Source organism: Malaya genurostris, chromosome 3 (assembly GCF_030247185.1).
Source record: "Malaya genurostris strain Urasoe2022 chromosome 3, Malgen_1.1, whole genome shotgun sequence".
Classification (NCBI taxonomy): domain Eukaryota; kingdom Metazoa; phylum Arthropoda; class Insecta; order Diptera; family Culicidae; genus Malaya; species Malaya genurostris.
In genome coordinates, this window is record NC_080572.1 from 149,146,227 (window position 1) to 149,162,005 (window position 15,779).

Below are 15,779 nucleotides of genomic sequence, written 5' to 3' on the forward strand. Positions count from 1 at the left end.
GCGAAGCACGTCCAGTCTCTCTTATCTGACAAAGTACCGGAAGTGAACAAGCTAAAAGCTTCATCCTCGAAGGCTCGTCTGTGCAAGTTCTGTGGGGAATGGCACTCGTTCACTAAAGGTTCTTGCCCAGCTTTCGGAAAAAAATGCAAGCTGTGTTCTGGGAAGAACCACTTCGAAAAAGTTTGCCGAAAGAATCCAGCGAATTCGTCGAAACGCAACCGTACGCGCCGAGTGAAGAAAGTAAATGACGACACATCCGAGGACAGCGACTCGAGCGATGAGGATAGTGACCAGTCGGAAGACTCGGAAGTCGGTGAAATTGGCAAAATTTTCGACAACTCGAAGAAAGGAGGAAACGTCCTGGCGGAAATATCTCTGAAGGTAAATAGCAAGTGGAGAAGAGTGAAATGCGAGCTGGACACAGGTGCCAATACCAGCTTGATCGGCTACGACTGGTTGTGCAAACTAACCGGAGAATCAGATCCAAAGTTGCTCCCGTCACCGTACAAACTCCAAGCATTCGGTGGGGGAACAATCACTGTCCTTGGCCAAGTTAAACTTCCCTGTAAACGCCAAAAGAAGAAGTACTTGCTGGTTTTGCAGGTCGTCGACGTCAACCACAGACCACTACTATCTCTGAAGGTTTGCACAACGTTTGGCCTGGTTAAGTTCTGCAACTCCGTCAACGTGGTACCAGCTCATCCGGCACTAGAAAACCCAAATGTGCTGCAGATATATCGCATCGAAGCCGAAAAAATCGTCGTTAAGTTCAGTGACGTTTTCCGTGGCTATGGGATAATGAACGGAGAAGTCACTTTGGAAATCGACGAGAGTATTACGCCAGTGATACAGCAGCCCCGCCGAGTGCCGATTGCTCTGCGATCGAACCTGAAAGCCGAACTTGACCAACTGCAGAAAGACGGAATCATTACGAGGGAATATCATCACACCGACTGGGTGAGTAATATTCTCCTTGTGAAACGTGGTATTCCAGGCTCCGAGTCGATTCGGATTTGCTTGGATCCTATTCCGTTAAATAAGGCGTTAAAAAGACCCAATCTACAATTCGTAACGCTGGATGAAATTCTGCCTGAGTTGGGCCAGGCGAAGGTATTCTCGACGGTGGATGCACGGAAAGGTTTCTGGCACGTAGTGCTGGATGAACCAAGCAGCAAGCTGACGTCATTCTGGACCCCATTCGGTCGCTACAGGTGGCTGAGACTTCCATTTGGCATATCTTCAGCCCCCGAAATATTTCAATCCAAATTGCAAGAGATCATCCAGGGGTTGAATGGTGTGGAGTGCCTGGCCGACGATGTCCTGGTGTACGGTCGGGGCACAACTATTGAGGAAGCACTTCGGGACCACAACGTCAACCTCGAAAAGCTGCTCGAACGTCTAAAACAAAGCAATGTCAAATTAAACAAATCGAAGCTCAAACTTTGTAAGCCTTCCGTTAAATTTTACGGACATATTCTCTCGAACGAAGGATTACAGCCAGACGTCACAAAGATTTCGACCATTAAGAACTACCCGGTCCCAGCGAATCGAACGGAACTGCATCGATTCATTGGGATGGTCACGTATCTCAGCCGGTTCATTCCAAACCTGAGTGCCACATTCTCGAAACTCCGTCGTTTGATCTCCGAAAAGGTGCCCTGGCAATGGACTAAAGCTGAGGATGAAGAGTTCTCTATTGTAAAATCCCTAGTGTCCGATATCACGACCCTGCGGTATTACGATGTGCGTGAGCCGCTGACAATCGAGTGCGACGCAAGCTGCTTCGGACTCGGAGTGGCCATTTTCCAAAAGGATGGTATCGTCGGCTATGCATCGAGGACGCTGACAAACACGGAGAAGAATTACGCCCAAATAGAGAAGGAGTTACTGGCAATTCTTTTCGCGTGCGTGCGCTTCGATCAACTGATCGTGGGAAATCCCTGCACTACGGTGAAGACCGATCACAAGCCTCTGATCAACATATTCAACAAGCCACTGTTAACAGCTCCGAAGAGGTTGCAGCATATGCTCCTGAACTTGCAGCGCTACCAGTTAAAACTGAAGTTCGTCACCGGAAAAGAAAACATCGTGGCGGACGCGATCTCTCGCGCCCCTTATGATGACCCAGCTGCACGCAACGAATATCAAAAGTTGAACATCTACAAAGTCTTTCAGCAGCTGGAAGATTACAACGTGAGTGGCTATTTGAGTATCTCCGACAGCTGTTTGAGTGGTATCATGGAGGCCACCAAGCAAGATGCAGCTCTGCAAGCAGTGATGGATTACATCCGAAATGGTTGGCCCAATACCATTGACCGGGTGCCAACTGCCGTCAAAGTTTACTTCAAGTATCGGAGCGAGCTGTCTACACAAGATGGACTGGTGTTCAGGAACGATCGGATTCTGATCCCGTCAGTCCTGCAGCGGTCTATGATCGACAAAGTACACGTGAGCCACAACGGCATCGAAGCAACCCTAAAGCTCGCACGAGAAAATATTTTCTGGCCGGGAATGAGCGCGCAGATTACGGATGTGGTAAAGGAATGTACTATCTGCGCCAAATTTTCACCAAGCCAGCAGAAACCATCGATGCAGAGTCACCCTGTTCCAGTCTACCCGTGGCAAATCGTTTCCATGGATGTGTTTTTCGCCTCCTACCGTGGCAAGAAACACCAGTTCCTTGTAACAGTGGATCATTACTCTGATTACATTGAGCTGGACATTCTCAAAGACATGTCCGCCAGAAGTCTAGTTGAAACCTGTAAAAAAAACTTTTCTCGACACGGAATTCCGCAGATCGTCGTCACGGACAATGGGACCAACTTCGTGAACGAGGAAATGAAGCAGATGGCGACCAAATGGGACTTCAAGCACTCGACTTCTTCCCCACACCATCAACAAGGGAACGGAAAAGCGGAAGCAGCCGTCAAAATCGCGAAGCGGTTGCTACAAAAGGCAGAAGAAACCAATCAAGACATTTGGTATGTTTTATCTCACTGGAGGAACATCCCGAACAAGATAGGCAGCAGCCCGGTGAGCAGATTGTTTTCACGCAACACAAGATGCGGAGTTCCAGCCTCGATGAAAAAATACGATCCTCGAATTGTGCAAAATGTCCCGGAAACAATCCTGGACAACAAGAGGAAGGTGAAGTACTACTACGATCGAAAGTCTCGCAACCTACCTGCACTGCAAACTGGAACGCCTGTTTACGTACAAGCACATCCGGAAAGCAACAAGTTCTGGACACCAGGAACGATTAACGAGAAGCTGAGCGACCGATCGTATGTGGTGGACGTTGACGGTTCTTGCTACCGGAGAGATCTGGTGAACATCAAGCCGCGTAATAAACCAGAATCAAGCCCTCTCGTCTCGATTCCAGATAGTTCACCACAAAACAGTGACAGCACAACACCTACCATTGACGCAACACCTGGACTGCAATTGATTCCGCCGCCGTCTACTGCGATTGAACCAAACGAGAAAACAACACCAGTGGCAACTCCCGTTGTCAACAAATCAGCTGATGCACCCGAGATGACACACGGCAGGGGCAGCAAGGGTGCTGCGGCCACCACCAACAAATCGAACAAGCAGACCACAGATGCGACGTACAGACCGAAACGTGAGAGAAAACTTCCGAGCAAGTATGAAGACTATGTTATAGATGATTAATTTTTATTTTTAAAATGAGAAGAGGATGTTACATTAGTTATTAGTCGGGTTCTCACACACGCTAAATTTGTTCTCACCTATATTCAATACAATATTTCTCCCTCTCCCTTCAGTTGAATAAAGTCACTTGTATCGAACAGACACACTAGTCTTTTGCTCTGTACCATATCCGTAACACATACTAAGCTTGGTAGTGCCGAACTCTGCAATAAAACACCAAAGCATAAATATTGAATACTGAAGAGGTCACGAATACAACACAGTTTATTGTTGAAATGAATCGTGTCAGTTATATTTCTTATAAACCAGCGAAACTTTTTCAACTGTGAATAAACAAAATAGTTTGTTTGTGTTTCAAAAATCGAAATTTCATCTGCTCATTTCTCTTTCGTGGAGCATTTAAACAATCCAAGCGTAAGTATTGATAATCTGTAATATTACACACTTAGATTTTTTTCCCGAATTTCGGCAATACTTTGCCGGGATTTGAACAGCCGAGTGCTCGGCAAACATTAAAACAACTGAAATTTTCGGTGTTTTTCATTTGACAGATAATTTGCTTTTACCGAGATTTTCGGTTTCGATAAAACTATAAATTACCAAGATCTTCGTCGCTTTTGGAAACAAATTATCGACATTATCGGTGTTCAAGCATGTGAGCTAATGCCGAAATTTTAAGCAATTAATAAAAATAAAAATTTAAATATAAAATAAACCTTACAGTTTAAACTCGTTATCATTGATTTATTTATTTAAACATTATGTTGGCTGTTGGGTTAATAGGCTAGGAAATGTAAAATAAGAAAAAATATTTCCCATGATGTAAATATTGCCAAACAAATGCGCCGTAGAATGGATGCACTTCCATGTTATTTACAGTAGAGAACACAATTCGATTTTCCGCCGAAAATTAGATTCCGGCTACAACGAAAGTAATGGCTCAATAAAACATTGTATATTTAAAGAAATATATCATACCGGAGTCCAATCAATTTCATGCAGTAGATTAGCGTTGCGAGGATCTTTATCCCGGAAGAATGCTCTGGGGGATTTCTTGTCACGAATAATCGTCGAACATTGAACAAATTTGTTTCTAATATCACGAAACATATAGCTATATTCGGATTCAATTTTTATTTGCAACTGATTCCACATATGAACACATGCACTTATTTACATCACTCAGTTTTGCACTGAAGAAAAATGACTACTTTGATGATTCACCGAATTTCGGTTGTCTAAAAGTTGTTTACCGAGATGTCGGTAAGTTGATATCATTAATTTGCTGATTTCGGCAAAACGACCAATTGCTGGTAAACACGGTAATTTACAAAACCGAATATCAGTATAACATTTTGAATTGCCGAGAAATTGGAAGTAATAAACCGAGAATTTTGGAAAAAGCTATATTTGCCGAAATTTAAGTAAAATATCGCTTTGCCGTTCGTTTTCAGCGTTTTTTCGCCGAGATCATAATTAAGTTTTAAGTGTGTAGAAACCTCGTAATATTACATAACACGTTTTCTTCACAAAAAAAATTGTTACAGGATATCTATATCTTAATCGATCTGCAAGGGCATCGCGCCATGATTGTGGTTTGGAAATAGTTGTAATTTCATTAATGTACACACTTAGATTTTTTTCCCGAATCTCGGCAAAACTTTGCCGAGATTTGAACAGCCGAGTGCTCGGCAATTATCTCGGCAAACATTAAAACAACTGAAATTTTCGGTGTTTTTCATTTGATAGATAATTTGCTTTTACCGAGATTTTCGGTTCCGATAAAATTATAAATTACCGAGATCTTCGTCGCTTTTGGAAACAAATTATCGACATTATCGGTGTTCAAGCATGTGAGCTAATGCCGAAATTTTAAGCAATCAATAAATAAAAAATTTAAATATAAAATAAACCTTACAGTTTAAACTCGTTATCATTGATTTATTTATTTAAACATTATGTTGGCTGTTGAGCTAATAGGCTAGGAAAAGTAAAATAAGAAAAAATATTTACCATGATGTAAATTTTGCCAAACATATGCGCCGTAGAATGGATGCACTTCCATGTTATTTACAGTAGAGAACACAATTCGATTTTCCGCCGAAAATTAGATTCCGGCTACAACGAAAGTAATGGCTCAATAAAACATTGTATATTGAAAGAAATATATCATACCGGAGTCCAATCAATTTCATGCAGTAGATTAACGTTGCGAGGATCTTTATCCCGGAAGAATGCTCTGGGGGATTTCTTGTCACGAATAATCGTCGAACATTGAACAAATTTGTTTCTAATATCACGAAACATATCGCTATATTCGGATTCAATTTTTATTTGCAACTGATTCCCAATATGAACACATGCACTTATTTACATCACTCAGTTTTACACTGAAGAAAAATGACTACTTTGATGATTCACCGAATTTCGGTTGTCTAAAAGCTGTTTACCGAGATGTCGGTAAGTTGATATCATTAACTTGTTGATTTCGGCAGAACGACCAATTGCTGGTAAACACGGTAATTTACAAAACCGAATATCAGTATAACATTTTGAATTGCCGAGAAATTGGAAGTAATAAACCGAGAATTTTGGTGAAAGCTATATTTGCGAAATTTCAGTAAAATATCGCTTTGCCGTTCGTTTTTAGAATTTTGTTTCGCCGAGATCAAAATTAAGTTTTAAGTGTGTAAGTAATTAGAATTGCTAAAATAAAATAAATCGACAAAAATGCATCAAAAAGAACCCTCCAAATTATTATGAAAGAAATCATTTTACTCTTACCAACAGCAAAAAAAGGATTTTAGGAAATAAAAAACGTAAATAGAAATAATAATCATTTTAGGTTTTTATTTTATCATTTATTTCAACTGCCAAGTTTATAAATTCAACGCACTATAAAGATTACTTTCATTTAAAGTTAGTTCATTGTAAACTGATTTGGCAAGTTAAATTTACTATGGAATTGTTTGTTAAGAAACTGACACAAGTCAAATGTTTGTTGGTTTTAACAAAATATTCATTGAAATATACTAATTCACTGAGACAACTCAAACATCTAGTTTTGTAGTTTCAAGCAACAATATTTGCTATATTAAACCATATTTTCTTTTATCACTATTTCAATAAAATAAATCGTTGCGCACGCAAATGCTCATGCGTGCACAAATGCGACAGCGAGAGCGCACCGATAGTGTGTGTGTCGCATATTTATCCTGTGAACGTGAGCACCGACTCAAAGAGCGAACCAAAAGCAAGTAAGAGACGCGTAGCGGACACATAGAAGCGGGATGTGCTGCTTGAAATTTCAGAGCATCGCATTTTCTTCTGCGCGCGACTCGTGCGCTTAGGTCTCACGAGACAGCGCACGAGATTTTTTATGAGTGCAGCTTGTGTGCTATGTGAGCCACAGTAAAAGCTGCTGTTATAATTATTTTTTCGTGCCTAGAGCGGTTCGTGCGACTTGTGTCCTATTCTAAAGGAAGAGATGAAGAGGATGAAAATAACGTACAAACCGCTCGTAGAACACATGAAGCGAACGCGCCGCGCTATCTCATGCGACGAGAGCGCTTGAGCCTCGCTCTTGGCAGAATGCGATGAGACTATACAACGAAGCGTGCATCAGTTTCTAGTGCGGTTACGTAAATGTGCCAAAGAGTTCTCTTGAGAGCGGCAAAAGTACTTCCATACTCAGTTTTATTATTTATTTTAGACCCATCTGTAAATATTTTGTATTTATCCGCGTATTCATTATCTATTAGATTAAGAACCATTTGTTTTTGCACATTGATAGGTGTGATCGATTTTGTAAGTCCTTTTATTTCAGAGATTACTGTTATCTTTCTTGATTTCTCGAACTGTACTATTTTGCCTAGTTGTAGTATGTGATGATTGTTAATATATGTTATTTTTTCTAGAAAAGAACTGTGTTGGCTTATAGAACCAAGGTATAAGAATTCTGCTAAAAATGGTATTATCGGTTTGGTTTGTAATAAAATATTTTTGTGATTTCTTTGAATGCTAAGTATTCTGCCCTTTCTTTTAATGGCAACTCTCCGGCTTCTGCTAAAACTACATGATTTGGAGTAGATCTTAGTAGGCGTAGAAATGTTCTTATAAATGAATGCTGTACAGTTTCTAATTTGGCGAAGGACTTTTTTGGTGCTGCCGCTATTATGGTGAGTCCATAGTCTAGATGAGGTTGTACAATAGCTTTTGAAATTCTTAGCATTGTTTTTGGATCTGCTCCATTGTTTTTTTACCAATCATGTTTAATATATTAATTTTGCGATTAGCTTTAGATGTCGTTACCTCAATATGTTTAGTGTAATTCAATCTGTAGTCTATGATTAATCCAAGGAATTTATGAAATGCTTTGTTTTCTAATAGTACGTTGTTTAGTGTAATGTTTGTGGTTGGGAGAAATTTCTTAGTGAATACTCCCGCATACGCATGGCTGCCAGATGGCTGGCTAAACGCTACCAGCTGGAAAAATATGGCTGGCAGACATTCTGGTGACCGACTGCCTCACCGCTGCCAGATATACAACTCAAACGATACAAACGTATCCATCAGGATATTTCACATTGAAATCTTTGACACTTTCAGCGAAGGCGAGAAGATGAAAACGCTCGGCTAACTTATATACAGGCGACTTTGTTTTGTCAAATTGGATTTGACAACCGTCACTGAATCAATTTTGGTAGCCGTCTGGTGGCCACGGCTGCCCTGGTAGCCAAAACGCTATGCGGGCTATTGCGGCACATTTGTCAGGGTTATCATGTTGAGTTTTTGGAAGAAATCTGAGATTTCTGATAAGAAGGTATTCATTTTTTCTTTTGCTAACTGTAAGTTTTTGGCTTTGACTAGAGCTGTAAAGTCGTCGGCAAATTGGATTAATATTTTGTCGTTATCTGCTATGGAATGGATATGCATTGTGTAAATATTAAACAGAATTGGAGATAGTGGGCATCCTTGTGGTAATCCCTTGTTTGTAGTTCGCGTAATAGTTTTCCAATCATTCAATGTGAGGATTATCGTTCGCTTTTTTAGGTAATGATAGATCCAATTGATTATGACTTTGGAATTTTAACCTCTTCAAGTATTTGTAATAAGATATCTACGTTTACTTTGTCAAAGGCTTTTGATAAATCTAGGAACGTGGCTATGATGACTTGACCCTCTCTTTTAGCGTTATGGATATGGGAAATGAGTGTGTTAATGCAGTTGATAGCCGATGTTTTCTTTTTAAATCCGTAAGAGTATGCTGGAAGTAAGCTGTTTGTTTCTATAAAGGATGTGAGTTGATTTTTAACAGTGAAGTTTATTAATTTTAAAATGACACATAGCATAGCTAGAGCGCGGTATGAGTTTGGTTTGTTTGGATTTTTTGATGGTTTTAAAATTGGAGTTAACTTGATAACTCTCCATTCTTCAAGAATTTTACCATTGTTGACGACTATGTCAAGAAGTTCTATTATTTTCATCATCATTTTAAAATTTATATGTTTAAGAAAGTAAAATGATATATTATCATGACCTGGCGATGAATAATCTTTTTTTGATTGAATTAGTTTTAATGTTTCGGTGTAGTTTATGTTGATAATATTACTTGTCTGTTTGGGCTTATAGCTCAAGTCATCGAGAGCGTTCGGGAATTTATCATTGATAAATTCGAGTGCTATATCCCACTTGTACGCGGCGGGCAGATTTCCCCCCAGAGGGCTGGCTATGTCTGCCAGCCATTTTTGCCGGAATTCTGCCAGAACTCCGGCAAAAGTCTGGCAACAATGCAACAACCGTTTCCGGCAGAGAATTTCGCCTAGTGGTTATTAACGGTTCTTTTCTGTCGGATTTTTGCCATACAAGATTGGCAGAACCGTTTTGAATCGGTTCTACATTTTAAGCGTCTTGGTTTTATTTTTTCAATAAAAGATACATATGAAAGGCAATAAGTTATTGCCCTTCATATATACTAATCATGGAAAATGTTATTGCTAATAACATTACTTTCTCACTACCAAACATATCCATATTTCAATCTCATTTACTTCGTCTCAAGATTCGTTTTTTGTACGTACATGCGGGATTGACGAATATAAAATGAAGTCGAATAAAAAAAAAGAAAAAAGAACAAGGAGGGAAATAAACAAGACACGTACGGCGAGATAATGACGCAATTTCGCCTGGGAAATTTTGACAGCAGCCATAATGCAGCCAGCCTTCTGACGGTTGCCAGAATTCCTCACAAGCGGGATTGTAATCGTTCAGTAGATATATAATATCTTTTGCCGGTCTTCCACCTCCTAATTTTCTTATTGTGCTCCATAATTGTCTCTGGTTCATATCTGGGTTTATGAAGTCGACCAGTTTGTTCCAACTCTTTTTAGATTGTTTACGGATCATTTGTTTAAGTTTGGCTTTGGATTTTTTAAATTGTATGTAATTTTCATATGTTTGGTTCCTGAAGTACCGGAAATAGTGGTCATATATACCAAAATGGATCTCACTCACTTTTCTCAGCGATGGTTTGACAGATTTCCACAAACTAGATTCAAATGGAAGGTCTTCCAGTCCCATACGGAATTTCTGAATTTCATGCGGATCCGATTTCCGGTTCCCGAGTTGTAGGGTAAAGTGTGTTCAGTATTGCACACCGTCACTTAAACCGGCAAAACAAAAAACTTAAAAAAATTTCTAACCTGGTCTCAAAACTACACAAATCGATAGTCATCAACAGTAGGCAACTAAAAAGACCGATTCCGGCTGTCCTGGTTTCCGGTATCCGGTTCCGGAAGTACCGGAAATAGTGGTCATATATACCAAAATGGATCTCACTCACTTTTCTCAGCGATGGTTTGACAGATTTCCACAAACTTAGATTCAAATGAAAGGTCTTCCAGTTCCATACGGAGTTCCTGAATTTCATGCGAATCCGATTTCCGGTTCCGGAGCTATAGGGTAAAGTGTGTTCAATATTGTACACCGTCACTTGAACCGGTGAAACAAAATAAGTAAAAAAATTCCTAAACTGGTCTCAAAACTACACAAATCGATAGTCATTATCATTAGGCAACTAAACAAACCGATTCCGGCCGTCCTGGTTCCCGGTATCCGGTTCCGGAAGTACCGGAAATAGTGGTCATAGATACCAAAATAGATCTCACTAACTTTTCTCAGCGATGGTTTGACCGATTCCCACAAACTTAGATTCAAATGAAAGGTCTTCCGGTCCCACATGGAATTCCTGAATTTCATCCGGATCTGACTTCCGGTTCTAGAGTTATAGGGTAAAGTGTGTTCAATATTGTACACCGTCACTTAAACAGGCGGAACAAAAAACTCACTTTTCTCAGCGATGGTTTGACCGATTTCCACAAACTTAGCATCAAATGAAAGGCCTTTCGGTCCCATACGGAATTCCTGAATTTCATCTGGATCCGACTTCCGGTTCCGGAGTTATAGGGTAAAGTGTGTTCAATATTGTACACCGTCACTTAACATAAACTTAACAAAAACCGTTATAAACTGGACTCTAAACCGTTATTCCCAATCTTAGGGTCAATTGAAAGGTTTTATGGTCCTACCAAAAATTACTGCATATTTTCGGATAGAACAAACATTTGAATCGTCATTTAGAGTGCGATGGCAAAATTGTATAAAATCTTCATAATTCGAATAAAAACTAGTAGAGTTCGTATGTCATGTTAGTTGGTGGCCGTACGAACCGACTTTGATTATACCGGTTCTCGAGTTCCGGTGCCGGAAGTGCTTATAAAAGTGAACCCACTTCGTTTTCTTAAGAATGAACTACGCAATCAAAGCACTGTTTTATTATGTATGTTATACTAGTTAATGCACAAACACTCTCTTGGTTTCTTTCAAAAATCGAAGAGAAAATGGCGGGTTAATAATGTCAGAGACATAACTGAATGTCGTAAATACAAAAAAAAATGGCACGCTCCCATAAATTTTCCTAATATCAGTTAGTTGATTGATTGTATGAATTTTGCAAGCTTTCCCCATTTTAATAATAATAATAATAATAATAATATTAATAATATTAATAATAATAATAATAATAATAATAATAATAATAATAATAATAATAATAATAATAATAATAATAATAATAATAATAATAATATTTTTTCCTTTATAGGCTACCCTGGCCGAGGGGGGTGGTTACAACGATCCGCACTTTCCATACCGGACGAACTAGGCTATGGTGCCCAAATGAACACTAGTAACGAAGGAGGAAACCGGCCTATCATTGATAGGTTTCCTCCAGCATGTAACCCAAGCGACAGATTCCTTTACGGTTATCAATTTGCAACGAAAGATACGAATATCTTCTATTGCAAGTTCACCAGAGAGTTTATCACTTGGGCAGGAAGTGTGTGCTTCACCCTGTTACCAGTCAATCATTGAGTCGTGCGTCTGTATCGTATTAGTATTTTGTCATCCTACCAACTGCTTCTGTGTCTTAAATGTCCTCGTCGACGAGACTTTGGAAAATTTCGCTTTGTATCCGCTTCGGTCTTGGCCCTGCTTTCCTATATAGTCTTTTATGTCTGAAGCGGTATAAACGATTATTACTTTAAAGTTCCTAAATAGATGTAGATATGTTTGGTCTACTAACACTATCCATCCTAATCTGCTCTGATTATTTCTATCTTTGTCGAAGTTACGTTACATTTCCTATTCCCCATTGCATCGCTTTTTTTACTATGCCGGAGAAACCTGTTAATATCTCAATGTGATAATTTATCAAGAATAAAGAAATAATAATAATTGCTATAACAATAATAATATTAATAAGAAATAATAAAAGTGACAATCACAACAATAATAATAACAATAATATTTATAATAATACAATAACAACAACAATAATAATAATGATAATAATAAAAGTAATAATAAAAATAGAAATATTGTTACTTACCAAAAGTTAATATGTCATCAAATGAGTTATTACATGAAAATACCAATCTTGCGTCGTTTTACTGGAGCTCTTGATTTATTTTCAATTTCCTTTTGGTATTCCTGTGGCACCCTAGGATTTTCCGCTCCATATCGTTTTTGTCTATTATATTTTATTTTGATAGTTTCTTGTGATAAAAATAAAATAAAATCAGGTGTTAGTAAGCTTGCGCATGGAATGATTGTTTGAAATTCTGTGAACTTTGCTAATTCTTTATTTAACGATATATGCACTTAGGCACACTGCACTAGCTTTTATTTATTCTGTCACAGTTTATATTATTGACTTTCTCTCTTTCAATCATTTTGACTGCTTTTAAGCAATTAAGGTCTAAACTAAGTTTTGGGCCTTCTAGTGTTGAGCACGCATCCAGGAAACAAGAACTACGTGTATTTCGTGAAGAAATACTAGGTGTGTTTGGATGAAATGGTCCACGTGAACCGTTCTCTTCCAGAAACACACATCTCACACTCTTAGTTAGAAGGTGACATCTGTGTCCAAGTTGGAGAAATCTAAGTACATTCAAACCTTTCCCGATTAGAGAGTGTATTCTCACCTGATTAGCAGTTTCGCCGTCATTGCAATTTGTAAACATTACCGATACCGAGCCGGATCGGAAAGGTTTGAAAGTTCCTAAACGGTTCATAAGATATCAATTTACTCCTATTCCTGATAACATTTAACAACATTTATAAGCGAACGATCGATCTCGGTATGGTCCGATTTTGTCAATACGCGAAGTGTAAATTGACTCCCACCCCCATCCCCCAAGCGGGGGTACGCACCCTGTAGCTCATCATCCAAAGCCCAGGGAATAATAATAATAATAATAATAATAATAATAATAATAATAATAATAATAATAATAATAATAATAATAATAATAATAATAATAATAATAATAATAATAATAATAATAATAATAATAATAATAATAATAATAATAATAATAATAATAATAATAATGCAGATTAATCTGTATATATGGCAAACCTGTTTCGCATGGCATATTTTCACACGACCCTATACTAGTATAAAGATGTGTTCAACATAATCACTTCCACTTTCGCATAGACCAATCCACGTGCGAATGTGTTGGTGTGGCTATTCTCAGCAGTTGAAAGGTTAATGCTAGTGTGAGTATGTCGCAATAACCCAGTGAATTTTGTCGAGCCGCATCGTGTCAATTATTGAAGACATATATGCAATAAAAAAACACTGCAGTGCCAAGAGAACAGATGAGAAAGACATAAAATCATTCATGAAACTCTATATCACGTAATGGAACTGTCTTCTACTTGGTTCATTAGTTCATAACTTACGAAATTCTATATGCATTTTTCGCAGTGTATGATTATGAGTCAAAAATGTTTTACCTCAGTATAAAATTGAACCCACAACAAACTTTGACTTCGGCTCGCACACATTCTTATTTCGTATATGAATAGATCTGCGCACTCTGCATCGGTGTGAGTAACAGAGACGTCAAATTGCTCAATTGCCGTTCATAATTGAATGTGTTAGTGACGGTGCAAATTATTTTAACTTCCATCTTGATGAATCTTTTGGTAGGAAATATTGAAAGTTTAATTAACTCTTTATGATTATCTGTGGCACTAAAAAGTGCCTTGAATTGTCACAATCAACAAGATCTGCGCTGGTTCTCGTGTGTGTCTTGTTTCGGCAACAGTTGCTCAAAAAATAGTAAGAAAGCGACAAAATTCAACTAAATCTTTATGATGATCTTTAACACTGAAAAGTGCTTTGATCTGTCTGAAAAGCACTGAAAAGTGCTTTGAAAGGGCCTTGCTGGACTTTTTGGCTGCCTTTCTACCGGTTTTCGGTGCCATCGTGCTGACGGTGCCTCGTGCGTTCAGAAAAGCTGCTTTAACTTAAATGACGCTATTTCTCACATCACATTTCCTTTTATACCTGCTACTGGCAGAGGTGTACGGACAGCCCCTTTGCCAAAATTTCTTTTCCTGTTCGCAGAGCGGGAAACATTGAGACGACAGGTCCTCGATGTTGCTCTCGTGTGTTTTGTTTCGGGAACAGTTGCTCAGCAAATGGTAGAAAAAATGAACCACTCAACTTTTATATGTATGCTCTTGTATAGATGCAGACATCTCGCGTTCTGATTGGCTGGTGCTGTCATGGGTTAAATCAAACAGGTTTTTAAATAGTGTACTATTGACAAACTTCAATGTTGTTGCAATACACGTTCAAGTTGAAAATTTTCGATTCTACTGGTAGTTAGATTATATAAATCCTTCCACACTCCACTGAGCTATGAGCTTTCAAAATACGAGAAAGGCAAACGCGCCTCATGAACTATCCTCTTTGATACTCGTTTATACCAAACATTTCAAAAAGTTTAATTTTGAACTATTTGAGATTATGTCACACAACTGAAAATTTTATCATAAAATTGTGATCATATTCCCGATAGCATGTAGCAAGAATTATGTTGATTCATTAGATACAACAGGAGATATGTACGATCAAAAACTTATTACTCTCTCAGAGGGTAAATTTTGAAAGGTTAAAGTAAAGTCGTTAAAGTAAAGTCGTGTTCACGACAAAATTTTGAATAGAATACCACAATATTATATGTACATGAGAAAGGCATCATTACACCACTAGTTGGATTAAAACAGGTTTTTTTCCAATAAGTTTTTTTTACCAGTTAATTGTGTTTATTTAATAGTTTATGTGTTTTACAATAATTTTGTACATATCAAGTGTTTCAGCCTGATGGCTCTTCATCTTCGGTTTTTTCTCTTACATTAATTTGTACCGATGTGAATTTTTCAATATGTTGTAATTTACATTGCAAAGTTTGAACTTTTGTTTGTATTAATTATTATAAAATCCTATCTACTTATGTCTAACCCTAATCTAATACATTCAAAGTTTGAATCATAGCAATTTCTGAGGCTGAGCACCTCTCTCCAAATTTTATGCACTGATGTTCAAATTTTGTTTCTAGGGTATCCAGGGAAGCCAGTTCATGTACTTCCATGGTTCTCGTCCGAAGGGGCAGTTTAAGGATCATTTTCAAGATTTTATTTTGAACTCGCTGGAGCTTTAGCTTGTGTGTTCGTGCACAACCCCGCCA

The 15,779-nt window shown here is 38.3% G+C and overlaps 1 long non-coding RNA gene across 1 annotated transcript; it reads right to left on the minus strand.

Annotated features, from left to right (window-relative positions):
* Window positions 1-2,995: 2,995 nt before the first annotated feature.
* Window positions 2,996-3,533, minus strand: LOC131438160 (uncharacterized). The gene is made up of 3 exons (XR_009230887.1): window positions 3,420-3,533; window positions 3,185-3,311; window positions 2,996-3,129 (listed from the first exon to the last, which is right to left on the minus strand). It is a non-coding gene; the product is annotated as an uncharacterized LOC131438160 (long non-coding RNA).
* Between the last annotated feature and the right edge of the window lie 12,246 nt (window positions 3,534-15,779).